The sequence below is a fragment of the Haematobia irritans genome, chromosome 1, assembly GCF_050003625.1.
Source record: "Haematobia irritans isolate KBUSLIRL chromosome 1, ASM5000362v1, whole genome shotgun sequence".
NCBI classification, from domain to species: Eukaryota; Metazoa; Arthropoda; class Insecta; order Diptera; family Muscidae; genus Haematobia; species Haematobia irritans.
Genome location: NC_134397.1, coordinates 117,545,961 through 117,560,820, shown reverse-complemented (window position 1 = coordinate 117,560,820; position 14,860 = coordinate 117,545,961).

Here is a 14,860-nt window from a genome sequence, read left to right as displayed (position 1 = left end):
ATGTGTAGGAAGGCCTCTGGGGAGGGGGCTTAGACCACCAGAAAAATTTTAGAGTTTCGAAAATGGCGGATAATGAAAGTTGTGGCAACATAAAAAAATACCTCTTTTATACCCAAATATGTGGAAAAAGGTATTCAAATTATGAATACATTTTCCTACCTCATATTTAGCCGAATCTTATGTACCCTCCACCATGGATTGCGTAGAAACTTCTGCGAAAGAATGTCATCCACAATCGAATTACTTGGGTTGTGGTATCTTAAAACTTCTTAACATCGTTTTCTAGTTAGTCCATACGTGATATGGGGATCGCCTATATGGGGGCTATATACAATTATGAACTTGATATGGACCAATTTTATGTGATTGGGGATCGACTTATCTGAGGGCTATATATAACTATAGACCGATATGGAAGTCATTAGGCATGGTTGTTAACGGCCATATACTAGCTCAACTGACTCGGATGAAATTTGCTCCTCCAAGAGGATCCAAAACCAAATCTCGGGATCGGTTTATATGGGGGCTATATATGATTATGGACTGATATGAACCAATTCCTGCATGATTGTTGGGTACCATATACTAACATCACGTACCAAATTTCAACCGAATCGGATGAATTTTGCTCTTCCAAGGGGCTCCGGATGTCAAATCTGGGGATCGGTTTATATGGGGGCTATATAGAATTATGGACTGATTTCGACCAATTTTTGCATTGGTGTTTCAGGTCATATATTAACACCGCGTACCAAATTTTAACTGAATCATATGAATTTTGGTCTTCCAAGAGGCTCCGGAGTCAAATCTGATGATCGGTTTATATGGGGGATATATATAATTATGGACCGATATGAACCATTTTTTGCATGGTCATTAGAGACCATTTACTAATACCATGTACCAAATTTCAGCCGGATCGGATGAAATTTGCTTCTCTTAGAGGCTCCACAAGCCAAATAGGGGGATCGGTTTATATTGGGGCTATATATAATTATTGACCGATGTGGACCAATTTTTGCATAGTTGTTAGAGACCATATACTTACACCATGTACCAAATTTCAGCCGGGTCGGACAAAATTTGCTTCTCTTAGAGGCTCCGAAAGCCAAATCGGGGGATCGGTTTATATGGGGGCTATATATAATTATGGACCGATGTGTACCAATTTTTGCATGGTTGTTAGAGATCATATGCTGACACCATGTACCAAATTTCAGCCTGATCGGATGAAATTTGCTTCTCTTAGAGTCCCCGCAAGCCAAATTTGGGGGTCCGTTTATATGGGGGCTATACGTAAAAGGGGACCGATATGGCCCATTTGCAATACCATCCGACCTACATCAATAACAACTACTTGTGCCAAGTTTCAAGTCGATAGCTTGTTTCGTTCGGAAGTTAGCGTGATTTGAACAGACGGACGGACGGACGGATGGACGGACATGCTCAGATCGACTCAGAATTTCACCACGACCCAGAATATATATACTTTATGGGGTCTTAGAGCAATATTTCGATGTGTTACAAACGGAATGACAAAGTTAATATACCCCCATCCTATGGTGGAGGGTATAAAAACTTAATAAATAAAAGCAGTTTATCAATAAGCAACACTATGGATTAGGTGGGCGGTAAGAATATTTTTTATCACTCGAGGTGAAAAAGTGGGCGGTGAGTAAAAAAAAGGTCGACTACCCCTGGTGTATCGTAAATTAAAAAAAATTAGGACTGTTTTTCCAATGCCCCCCTTCTATAAACATCGACTCGATTAGTCGAGTTTGGGAACCATCAATAGTCGATTAATTGTTTTGACTAGATTTGAACAATTTAAAACCAAAGCCGAAAGTCGACACTAAATATTTTTCTATTATTTTGTCTTAATTTTTCAAAAAGTCAGAATCCGATGTTTTTATTTACATATATTGATATGGTCCAGATTTTTCTTTATTTATCATTCAAATTTAGGTATTTTTGATAGTTTTTAAAGACTTTCGGCAGCTCTAAGGCTTTTAGTAGACAATTTAAACCAAAATTCTTAAACCGATAAAATAAAATACCATCAATGAATTTTCAATTTTTTCAATTGCTCTTAGAAGCTGACAAAAATCTATTCCTTTCGACTCGACTACATAAAGTTTTTGGTAGCATTTTTTTTAATTTGTAGTAAGGTAATATAAAAACAAAAACTTTTCACTCCATCTGGTCTGCCCATTGACCAACCTTCTTGATTAGCACTAAGGGCAGAGGTGTAATGAAAGAGAGACAATAAGTGTGGATGGAGTGTGGTATAAACAAATATGAACAACATGTTTATAATTTTACAATATTTGTTGTTGTTTTTCTCGCCATTGCTGATGCGGTTTGTGGTCTTCGATGTTTTCAGCTTGTAATGTAAATTCAGAAAATTGTATCCCATCTTGAACTCTCACTATACACGATAATTTCTCCAATTTTTTTGGGGGGAAATAGCAAATGGTGAATATAAAAATAACAACAACAAGAATACCAGCAATAGTGGAAACACAGCCATCCTCATTTATTAGTTAAAAGCAAAGAATAACAAGAGCAATGACTACAACAACAACTTAACTTAAATCCCCAAATAAATGAATGGTGGATGAACGAAAAATGGAATACTTACCCCACCCCCTACTCTTTGCGAACCAAAAACCAAAAAAAGAAGAAAATATTTGTTGGAAGCATACCCAAGAACCACAAACATACAAGCATCCAAACTAAAAATGAGAACAACAAAATCATGTTTGGAAGCTGTTTTGGCCTCATCATATCCAACTATACCACGTCGAATCGTTAGATTGTCATTGTATGTGGTAATTTATGGGTGTAATCTAAAAATGTATAAACAATAGGGTGGTACGAGTGTAGAAGATTTTCAAAAAAATTGTACACCCATGGAAAAAAATCATGAACGGTGTGCTCGTTTCAAAACGAGCCATTGTCCAACAACAAGCGTTCATGATCTGATCCTCTGCAGAACTTGGATTGTCTGCTCCATACGCTTTAACAGTCACCTTAGCACATTGCACCGCTGACGGAATTGCCAGGAGAACGTCTAACGAATATTATAAGACTTTTCTTGACCAAAGAAAAGCGAAAGCCGTTCATGGAATCGTGAACACCCGTGGACGAAACCATGAACATTCCATTTTGATGTTTCGTGAACATTTCCGTTTCATTTTTTTACCGTTCGTTCACGATTTTGGAACTTAATTTTTTCTATTAGCCTATATTTAAATTAGTAATGCGAGATTGATAACAGATCGCGTAGTTCGGAATATACGAATAAGACAATAGTTAAAATGTATTTTTATACCATAACTATGAGGCTATATACTAACACAATGTGTCAAAGTTCAACCGGATTGGATGAAATTTTCTCTTCCAAGAGTATGCGAAATCCAAAACTGGGGATTGGTTTAAATGGGGTCTATATATTATGGACCGGTATGGTACAATTTTTGCATGGTTGTTATTTACACTACGTTCCAAATTTTCACCGGATCGTATGAAATTGGATTTGCAGGAGGGTCCGCAAACCAAATCTGTAGGTTAGTTTATACGAGAGCTATACCTATAAGTGGTCTGAAATGGTCCATGAGCAATACCGTCCCACCTACACCAAGTCGATAGCTTATTGAATTCGAAAGCTACATCAACTCAGAATTTCACCATCTCCTTCAATGTGTAACAAATTATTATCCCAAGGTGGGGGTATACCCTCCACCGGCCATGCCTCAACATCAACGACAAGCCAAATATCCATGTATTGTATTATGCTGTGTATTTGGTGGGACCAGCTGGGTGTGGTGTACTATGAGTTGCCGCAGAGTGAAACGATCAAAGGAACTTTGTAGTCAATTGATGTGTTTGATCCGAGCATTGCATGGTAAACGGACACAATTTTTGGAAAGGCACGTTGATTTTTCAGCAAGATCCGTAAAAACTTATGTGGAAACACCCATATACACGCAGAGAAGAATCATGATTGTCACGATCATATTTGAAGAGCAAAATAGTATGATAGGAGCTATTTTTGCGGCGACCATGTAACATTCAACTGCAACTATGTTGGCTCAGTGAACATGGTTCTAAGAAAAATAAAATTGTCCTCATCTAAAATGTTATTATATTGATAAAACGAATTTTGTTTGAATCAATAGACAATGTTCACAATCAAACATGTTATGGTATTCGTCAAAATGTTTTTCTTCCAGTTAAAAGACCATGGTCACAACCTAAAATGTTATGATCTTTATGAAAACGCATTTTCATCGTCGAATTAACATTATTTACTTGTTTTTATTTATTTATCATTATCATTGTTTATTTGTATTTATAATGTTGTGAAAGCTAACATCACATATTTTTACACACTCTATTTTGGTTCAATTTCAACAACAAGAAATCATTCCATATCATTATCATTACTTCATGCAGACATCATGTAATTGCAACTAAAAATAAATATATGCACTCTTAGAAAAATATGTTTTTCATATGTTCCGATATAAACAAAATGTGTTTCGGGCACAATTTTAAAACACAATATATTTAAGTGCAAACAAGGAATGTTCCTAAACTAACACTAAATGTTTGGGACATCTATGTTAATATGTTAGAATATATTATGTTTGGGGCATGAATGTTTCATAAAAATCATATGTGTGAATGCAAACATATATAAATTTACAAATTTCGACTAAACATACATATGTTGTGATATTTTATTCAAAGCGACAGAGAGAGTATAGAGAAAGAAATAGAGATGGAAACCGGGAGAGTTGACGGGAGAGTCCACGTGGCAAACAAATGTATGTTTCTGTTAAATAATGTTATGTTTCCTTGGGCTCGTGGGCGCTCCAAACTATGCTATATAAGTGTAACTTATAACGATAATTATCTACTGGTGACTACACCAGCTACGTAGTCCAGTGGGTAGTTTGTTGGCTTACAAACTGCATAGTCCTCGGTTCGATTCTCCGTGCAGGCAAAAGGTAAAATTTAAAAAATTTATAAAATGAATAATTTCTTCACCATTATTTGTATTACAGAAAAAGGTGCCAAGAACTAAAATATTTCGAGGAAGTGAAAATTACGAGTATGTTAGGCAATGAGCACAATCGTCTTTGGGAAAAATTCTTCCAAGCATATAATATTTTTGGGCTCAAACTGCTTCCAAACATATGATATGTTCACATAAAACAAACATATTAATGTTTCGGCAGTATCCAATAATATATGTGCTTCCTGCAAAATATGTTTGGAACGTATGTTAAAGAAGCGATTTTTTTGAGGGTGTGGTATATCGAAATGCAGAACAATCAACATACGACTGATGCGCAAAATGAAAATCGTGTGTACCTGCTCAATATTTTTATAAAATTCTTTTAGCTGCAAAAAAGTTAAAAAAAATATACGGTCATGTACGTGGTCTTTATGGCCATGTAATGGTTCTAGACATATATATACGTAACTTATAAAAATACTTTTGCAAAAAAATCCAAAAAAATGGAATGGTCAGGTACAAGATTTTCCTCACCATGTACTGGTCTCAAATTCTATTATTTAAATGATAGAACATGTTTTCAGCATTTGAGAACCATTTAAATGCTTATTGCCAGCAAACATTTTTCACAAAGACAAAATACATGGTTTTCGCGAAAATTACGTGCTCGACATAAGCATTAAATGGTTGCTGCAATTATGTCCAAACGTGTTTTTTTCTGTGTGTGTAGGAAGTCCTACCTCACCCGCCGTATAGCGATCCAGTAAAAAAGCGTCGCCAAAAAGGTAGTTAAAAACCTATTTGAAACAAAAAAAGTAAAAAAATGAAAAACGGCGAGTTATAAAAAAACAAAAATGAATCAAGAGAACTGCCTGAGTAGTTAAACTAAATACCCAGAGAATAAATATGATCACCTCAAACATGTTTCAAGAAAAATTTTATTTTTTGACGGGGAACATGGAACATATTTGCCGCAACCATGACATTTTCTCGGAAATTATGTATCTGATTTCGGAAACCATGTATATGTTTGGCGAAAAACGTTTTTGCTTCAAAAATTTTCCATGTTCTCCGTCCAAAAATAACATTTTTCTCTTCAACCATGTTTGGAGTGATCATATTCCTTCTCTGCGCGAAGAACATCTTTGGGAGGACATTTTTGAAAGTGCTTTTATAGTTGTTCCTTCAGAAGTACTTTTTTTTACTGGGGAAGACTTTTCTTTTTCTGATTATCACCTGTTCCAAACGATGACGCATGACATGGCTGATCAATATATTCAAAACTATTCAGTTTTTATACCCTCCACCATAGGATGGGGGTATATTAACTTTGTCATTCCGTTTGTAACACATCGAAATATTGCTGTAAGACCCCATAAAGTATATTCTGGGTCGTGGTGAAATTCTGAATCCATCTGAGCATGTCCGTTCGTCCGTCCGTCTGTTGAAATCACGCTAACTTCCGAACGAAACAAGCTATCGACTTGAAACTTGGCACAAGTACTTGTTATTGATGTACGTCGGATGGTATTGCAAATGGCCCATATCGGTCTACTTTTACGTATAGCCCCCATATAAACGGACCCCCAAATTTGGCTTGCGGGGACTCTAAGAGAAGCAAATTTCATCCGATCCGGCTGAAATTTTGTACATGGTGTTAGTATATGGTCTCCAACAACAATGCAAAAATTTGGTCCTCATCGGTTCATAATTATATATAGCCCCCATATAAACCAATCCCCCGATTTGGTTTGCGGAGCCTCTAAGGGAAGCAAATTTTATCCGATCCGGCTGAAATTTGGTACATGGTGTTGGTATATGGTCTCTAACAACCATGGTCACATCGGTCAATAATTATATGTAGCCCCCATATAAACCGATCCCCCGATTTGGCTTGCGGAGCCTCTAAGAGAAGCAAATTTCATCCTATCCGGCTGAAATTTGGTACATAGTGTTAGTACATGGTATCTAATGACCATGCGAAAATTGGTCCACATCGGTCCATAATTATATATAGCCCCCATATATACCGATCACCAGATTTGACCTCAGGAGCCTCTTGGAAGACCAAAATTCATCTGATTCAGTTGAAATTTGGTACGTGGTGTTAATATATGACCTCAAACACCAATGCAAAAATTGGTCGAAATCAGTCCATAATTATATATAGCCCTCATATAAACCCCAGATTTGACATCCGGAGCCCCTTGGAAGAGCAAAATTCATTCGATTCGGTTGAAATTTGGTACGTGATGTTAGTATATGGTATCCAACAACCATGCAGGAATTGATTCATATCAGTCCATAGTTATATATAGCCCCCATATAAACCGATCCCGAGATTTGGTTTTGGAGCCACTTGAGGAGAAAATTTCATCCGAGTCAGTTGAAATTTGGTACACTGTGCTAGTATATGGCCGTTAACAACCATGCCTAACTAGGACCATATCGGTCTATAGTTATATATAGCCCTTAGATAAATAGATCCCCAATCACAAAAAATTGGTCCATATCAAGTTCATAATTGTATATAGCCCACATATAAGCGACCCCCATATTTCAATTCTGGCTCTCTACGTACCGTGCAAAAGTCCATATAGATTCGTAATTATTTGTAGACTTACCTATACATACCTTTTTTGTCTAATTTATACCACGTATGGACTAACTCACAATTTAGAAGACGATGTTAAGAAGTTTTAAGATATCACAACCCAATTAATTCGATTGTGGATGACAGTCTTTCGTAGAAGTTTCTACGCAATCCATGGTGGAGGGTACATAAGATTCGGCCTGGCCGAACTTACGGCCGTATATACTTGTTTCGATAGTGCATCCTTCAAAAAATTTACTATGTACATAGTATTCGATTTTTTCTCCGTGAAAATAGCGTCCTACCCGCAAGAAACTAATTCTTTCCTCCCAAACGAAATTTTAGAAAACAAATATCGTTTCCCATTTGCTTTTCCCTGTAAGGAAGTTTGTTTAAATAAATTTGTGATAAATATTTATTCTTTGGCCGGATGTAAAAACAATTTCATAAAATCAAAATCTGAAAATCAACACAAATTGTCTGGACAACATATATCTACCGAAAATGGAATCCTTCATTCTTCCTTCAACAGTTTAGTGTAGTATATCCCTTTGAATGGAAATAGAAGTGCTCTCAAAATTATTGTAATCCCACGAACCACCTTAGCATTTAACAAAGACTGTTCCATATACAAACGTAGATACATGCAAACGTATGCATATAAATGTATATACAAACATTGTATTTATATAAAAAATTTAACAAGAACATATTGTGGTGCAATTTGCTGCGAATATATGTTTTGGACTTCAACTGAGGTTAAATACACCGGTACAACATACCCCATATCCCTAATATGTGCACAACTCTTGGGTGATCAAGGATAATGGGACGTACATGTGCTCACACACAAACATCCACAAACATTTGTTGAATAAAGTGGGTGGCCCAAGAACTACATTTCAAATACACAGGAGGCTTTTAGTGAAGATTCTGACTAGATAAGGGCACATATTGATGAACATTTGTATGCACGTGAACGTGGTCAGGTGGATTCGGGCATCCTGTAACATCATAAATAAATGGTTTCAGGGGTTGTGGTTGTGTGGAAACCTCCTTCCCACTCGTTGTAGTGTTTGCTCTCTCCAGGGAAACTTTTTTTGCTGACTTATACCCATTAAGGCGGTTCTCTAAACTAAAAACAACATTTTTGTTGCTGAGAGTAATTTCCAATTGAGATACGATGAGCAAGCGCTTAAGATTGGAGTACACTGAAATAATTTAAATGAAATGAAATGAAATTTAAATAAAATAAATAATATTAATTTAAGTCGTATTAAAATAAATGATAATATTATTTATGTTACTTCATCCAAAATGATCGAATAGTAGCGAAACTAAATCATATGAGTATGAGAAATTGTTGCCGGATTCCCGGTATACTTCCCACCTCATAACAGCTTTTGCATTACTTCGAGATCATGGTTCATGCTCATCTTAGTCTACGTCCAGAATCCCCTTTTCATTCACCAAATCGCCAAATCCGGTCTTCTTGTTGCAAAGAACGCATTCGTCATCGATTTCAACGATTTCTTCTTCCTGATGAATGCACGTATTTGTGCTGCATTTTTCCCTATAGTAAAATTTTTTCCGGAAATAGCAGTGGCCAGATAGCATCTGGGTTATGGAGTAGTATACTTCTTCGGAATTTTTTTCTCGCCTTTGGGCCTTTGATTGTATCTCTTTCTTTGACGGCGGATTGGAATTCGTCCGTTGTGAACAACGGTATGTTTGCAAGTGGTTTTGGATCGATCACGACTTCTCTAATCTCATGTGTACGAGTAGGGATCAGCGTGTCCAAAATATTTACTATTGTGTTTTCGTCCTTCTTATCTAGCGATCTTCTTATGCCAAGTTTTTGCATTACAATCCCCAGAGATTTTTGTTAGGTATAGTGGCAGCCAGATATTTCTGGCTTACTTAGATTATTCAGTCTATTGTGATACCACAGTGGTGAACTTCTCTATTATTACTGAGTCGCCGGCATTACTGATGAGGGTTAATCAACTATTGAAAAACTTTTTGGTGTTCGATCGAAGCAGGAATCGAACCCACGACCTCGTCTATGCAAGGCGGGCATGCTAACCATTGCACCACGGTGGCGCAGCCTTGTTGTCATCACTATCGTTTGCATCTTGTTGGCTTGTATCATCTTGACTGTACAGTAGCATTGATTTTCAAACGGAAAAATATATACTGATGGCCACTTCCGTTGTATGTTTCCATACATCGCATCCTGATTCGTCGATACTGACAATATTTGCAGTTTTTATACCAACCCTTGCAAGCATTTATAAAATCTATTTTCCTTTGGAATCCGTTGTTTGCATTCCCCACTATATACCCAGCAAAAAAATTTGGAAGTTCTTCCAAAGGCACAACTTTAAAAGCACTTCCAGAAGATGCACCAATGATGATCTTTATTTTAACCACCCAGGAAGTTCTTTTAATTCAATTTTTTATAATTTGGTTTTTTCATACTTTTAATGGATAATTTTAACTTTTTTTTTGTTTCAAATAGCTTAAAAACAGAGTAAGAATTCATAAATCATTTCAATTTGAAATGGAGGACTTACGTCCTATGACAAGCTCATGTTAAATTCATCGCTTCAGCGTCAATTTTGCACCACTTCCGGATCCAAAAAGAACATTTTCATTACTTTTTTGGCGACGCTTTTTTTGCTGGGTAGATTTTTTATTTTTTGAGATTATTTATATTTTGTTTATTAAAAATTTTCCACGAAGTCTGTCTTAGAAAATCTTTTACTCTAACACAAGCAACGTTTGTTTTTTTCTCATTGTAATGATGAGAAAAAAGAATACCAAAAGGTAAAATGAAAATTTTCTAGTTCGATTGCCGGAAACAGGAGGAAAAACATTCACAGTCGTCGTTGTAGTCGTCATCGTAGCAGCAAGACATTTGTTATGTAATTTATGATGATGGTATTTGTTCGATGTTCCATGAATGACTTTGGCTGTTTGTTTACTTGGCCATTTTTGCTACCAATAACTAAATGACTGCTAGGAGTAACTTCCATTTGATTGCTTGCAATGTATGGCGGCTGATGTGCTCTAAGTGCTGCCTGCTTGCTTGCTTTCTTACCTACCCACTTGGGCGGTAATGGCATAAGGCAATGACTTAGGTAATGGCTTTGTTCAGAGTATGCCAGTGTCATTGGTGAGGTGAAATATTGGAGGATAACTACATTACATGGCCCCCGTTCCAGCATGTATAGCACACGAGCAGGAGGAGGCCAAGATGAAAAACAAAACTGATGGAGAAAACTAATCAGACGTAATTTATAGATAGTGTCATGCCAAGTTAATTTAGCTCGTGCACCCAGTACAAATAGGAAACAAATTTATTTTCATTTTTCCATCATTATAAAGATGGCGGGGGTGAAGGCTAAACCTAAGGCCATTGTCATATTCTCCCGAGGAGGAAATGTAATGTCGATATTTTCTCGATTTGTTTTTTTGGTGTGCTTCTATTCCCTAATCGAAAGCAATTTTATTAATTTATAATAAGAGCTGTTGTGTTTTGTGTGTGTGTTTGTTTGTACAAAATTGACCAAGTTAAATTAACTAAGAGATATGGGAAATATTGTGGGGACATTCGAATGAATGTAACGGCTAGATCTCTATTATGCATATGGTCGTTTGTACATTACACTCCTGTGGCTGTAGCCGACATCCATATCCATAAATGAATTGAAATTAATTAAACTAATGAAGTAAGCAATTGCAAGCATTGCAGTTTGTGGGTTAATTGAACATGTTTTAGTGAATTCAAATTTCAAATTGATATTTGATAATGGTCACGCTAGAGTTTATTAGACGATTGAAGCTTATGGGTATTTACATTAAAACATATTTTTATTGGAATAAAAAAAATATAGGAGACAATTTTATTATGCAATATATATTTTCGAAATTAGTAACGTTCATTAGCTTAGTTGGTTAATTGAAGGCGAGTTGATATTTCACATAGGAGAGGGACAAAAACTTTCTCATAGGAGCCATAATATGAAAGCAGCTAATACTTATATACGCTGCAAGATACATACCCCGGTACTTCTTAATTTTGACACATGTATTCATTTTAACAATTCTTCGTAAAATATACGCAAATGGTTTGTTGAAATTGGAAAATAAAATTTTTTTTAAAATTTTCTTGAACCTAACTGGCATACGGAATATATACACTAAAAAAAATCGACCTAATATGAAAGATTATGTAACCTAGATTTTAAGACACGTAATTTACACAATATTAAGAACAAAATTTTTATACCCTCCACCATAGAATGGGAGGTATATTAATTTTGTCTTCCGTTTGTAACACGTCGAAATATTATTCTAAGACCCCATAAAGTATATATATTCTGGGTCGTGGTGAAATTTTGAGTCGATCTAAGCATGCCAGTCCGTCCGTCCGTCTTTTGAAATTACGCTAACTTCCGAACGAAACAAGCTATCAACTTGAAACTTGGCATAAGGAGTTGTTATTGACGTAGGTCGGATGGTATTGCAATAGGGTCATATTGGACCACTTTTACGTATACCCCCCATATAAACCGATCCCCAGATTTGACTTGTTGAGCTTCATCCGATCCGGTTGAAATTTGGTATGTGGTGTAATCATAAACTTATGTTATTTGTGTCATGTTGCAATTAGTAAAATATTTTAGTTAACCCATATTCTCATAGCGTCGTCATATGACGACAGAAATATTGGCATGTTCAATGCACCAGTGTACCGTTATCGCTGCACAGAGAAAAATAAAATTGCGACACCCATTTTCCGGAAACCTGAACCCGATATGACAATTTTTATACCCTCCACCATAGGATGGGGGGTATATTAACTTTGTCATTCCGTTTGTAACACATCGAAATATTGCTCTAAGACCCCATAAAGTATATATATTCTGGGTCGTGGTGAAATTCTGAGTCGATCTGAGCATGTCCGTCCGTCCGTCCGTCTGTTGAAATCACGCTAACTTCCGAACGAAACAAGCTATCGACTTGAAACTTGGCACAAGTAGTTGTTATTGATGTAGGTCGGACGGTATTGCAAATGGGCCATATCGGTCCACTTTTACGTATAGCCCCCATATAAACGGTCCCCGAAATTTGGCTTGCGAGGCCTCTAAGAGAAGCAAATTTCACCCGATTCGGCTGAGATTTGGTACATGGTGTTAGTATATGGTCTCTAACAACCACGCAAAATTTGGTTCACATCGGTCCTTAATTATATATAGCCCCCATACAAACCGATCCCCCGATTTGTCTTGCGGAGCCTCTAAAAGAACCAAATTTCATCCGATCCGGCTGAAATTTGATACATGGTGTTAGTATGTGGTCTCTAACAACCATGCAAAAATTGGTCCATATCGGTCAATAATTATATATAGCCCCCATATAAACCGATCCCCAGATTTGTCCTCCGAAGCCTCTTGGAAGACCAAAATTTATCTGATTCAGTTGAAATTTAGTACGTGATGTTAATATATGGCCTCAAACACCCGTGCAAAAATTGGTCGATATCGGTCCATAATTTTATATAGGCCCCATATAAACCGATCCCCAGATTTGACCTCCGGAGCACCTTGGAAGAGCAAAATTCATCCGATTCGGTTGAAATTTTGTTCGTGATGTTAGTATATGGTCTCTAACAACCATGCAAAAATTGGTCCACATCGGTCCATAATTATATATAGCCCCCATATAAACCGATCCCCAGATTTGATCTCCGGTGCCTTTTGGAGAGCAAAATTCATCCGATCTGGTTGAAATTTGGTACGTGGTGGTAGTATATGATATTTAACAACCATGTGAGTTGAAATTTGTGGATGACAGTCTTTCGTCGAAGTTTCTACGCAATCCATGGTGGAGGGGACACAAGATTCGGCCTGGCCGAACTTACGGCCGTATATACTTGCTTTTTATATATATACTAAATGTAGCCTAAACATGCTGTGAATCAAACATTATTATAATCTGATGATTATTTTATAACTCGGGAGAATACGGGTTAACATTTTCTAAAGTATAGGTACAATTTCTTTCATGGTGGGTTCACTTTTTTCTGGGTGTAAAGTCTGAGTTGAACAGAGCTTAATATGATATAAACGAAATGGTCTAGGATTTTAGAATAATAAGTATTTTTATTTCAAAAATAAACATTTTTGTGATAAAAATTTCATTCGGTGATAAGGGTTTTAATTTTTCGAAGATTTTAAAAAACCCTGCAAAATAATGTTTGTGTATTATTTATATGGTCGGAAATCGATATTTCGATGTGTTACGAACTTATTATATAACAAACTTATTACGTAACAACACTCAAAAATTTTACTTGGTATTGATCCCGAGCCAAAGGTATGTTTTTACGACGTCATATAGCTTTAAATCTGATTTTATTTATCGAATTTCCATTCTCTTAAGTTTATATCATTAAATCAAAAATATTTTTCTTTATTGAAAATTTACCCGCCCCGAAAGAAATACAACGTTAATTTCAAATATTTATAGCCTAAAATGAATGGAAAAATTTAGTTCTAAAATTAAGATTTTTATTTTCGAATATCCCTCCGTCCAGTTTAATAACTCACAAATCGCTAGTCAACCATAATAAAACTTGTAAATCTACCTGTACGCAATAAACAAAATATTTACAAAGTGAAAGTTGATAAAGCAATATTCCATAGAAAAATCACAATTTCCACGTTTTACCCTTTCTAGTCATACCCTCCAGGGCGACAACACTCCTTTTCTTTAAAACTGTCAGAAAAAATCCCAGTTAAAAAGTAGCCTTTGTCATAAAGCAGGCGCATCAGGTGACTTTTTTACGGTAAATACCACACAGTTTACAACATTTTGTCATTAGTCTCTCCTAGCCGCTCTCTGTTTGTCTGCGTGTTTGTTGTTTTTGTTATGAATAAGGATATTCATAAAGGGTTGTAGCCTGCTGCTTCTGTGCACCTTCCCTTTCGTTTACCTTTTCGCTTAAATTGTCTGATTAAGGATACTCACTGGCTAGTGAAAGTCTTGAGTTTTTTTATGAATATTCTCCGGTGTTGGCCTGACCACCAAAGGCAAATGCCTGCAAGCATGGAATATTTTGTTGTAAAAACAAACAAATTTCATGGATCTACAATAACAACAACAAGAGTGCAGTGTATTATACCTAAAGCCACCTTTCCCTTTTCCCCTTTTTCATATTGTTTGCAATTTAT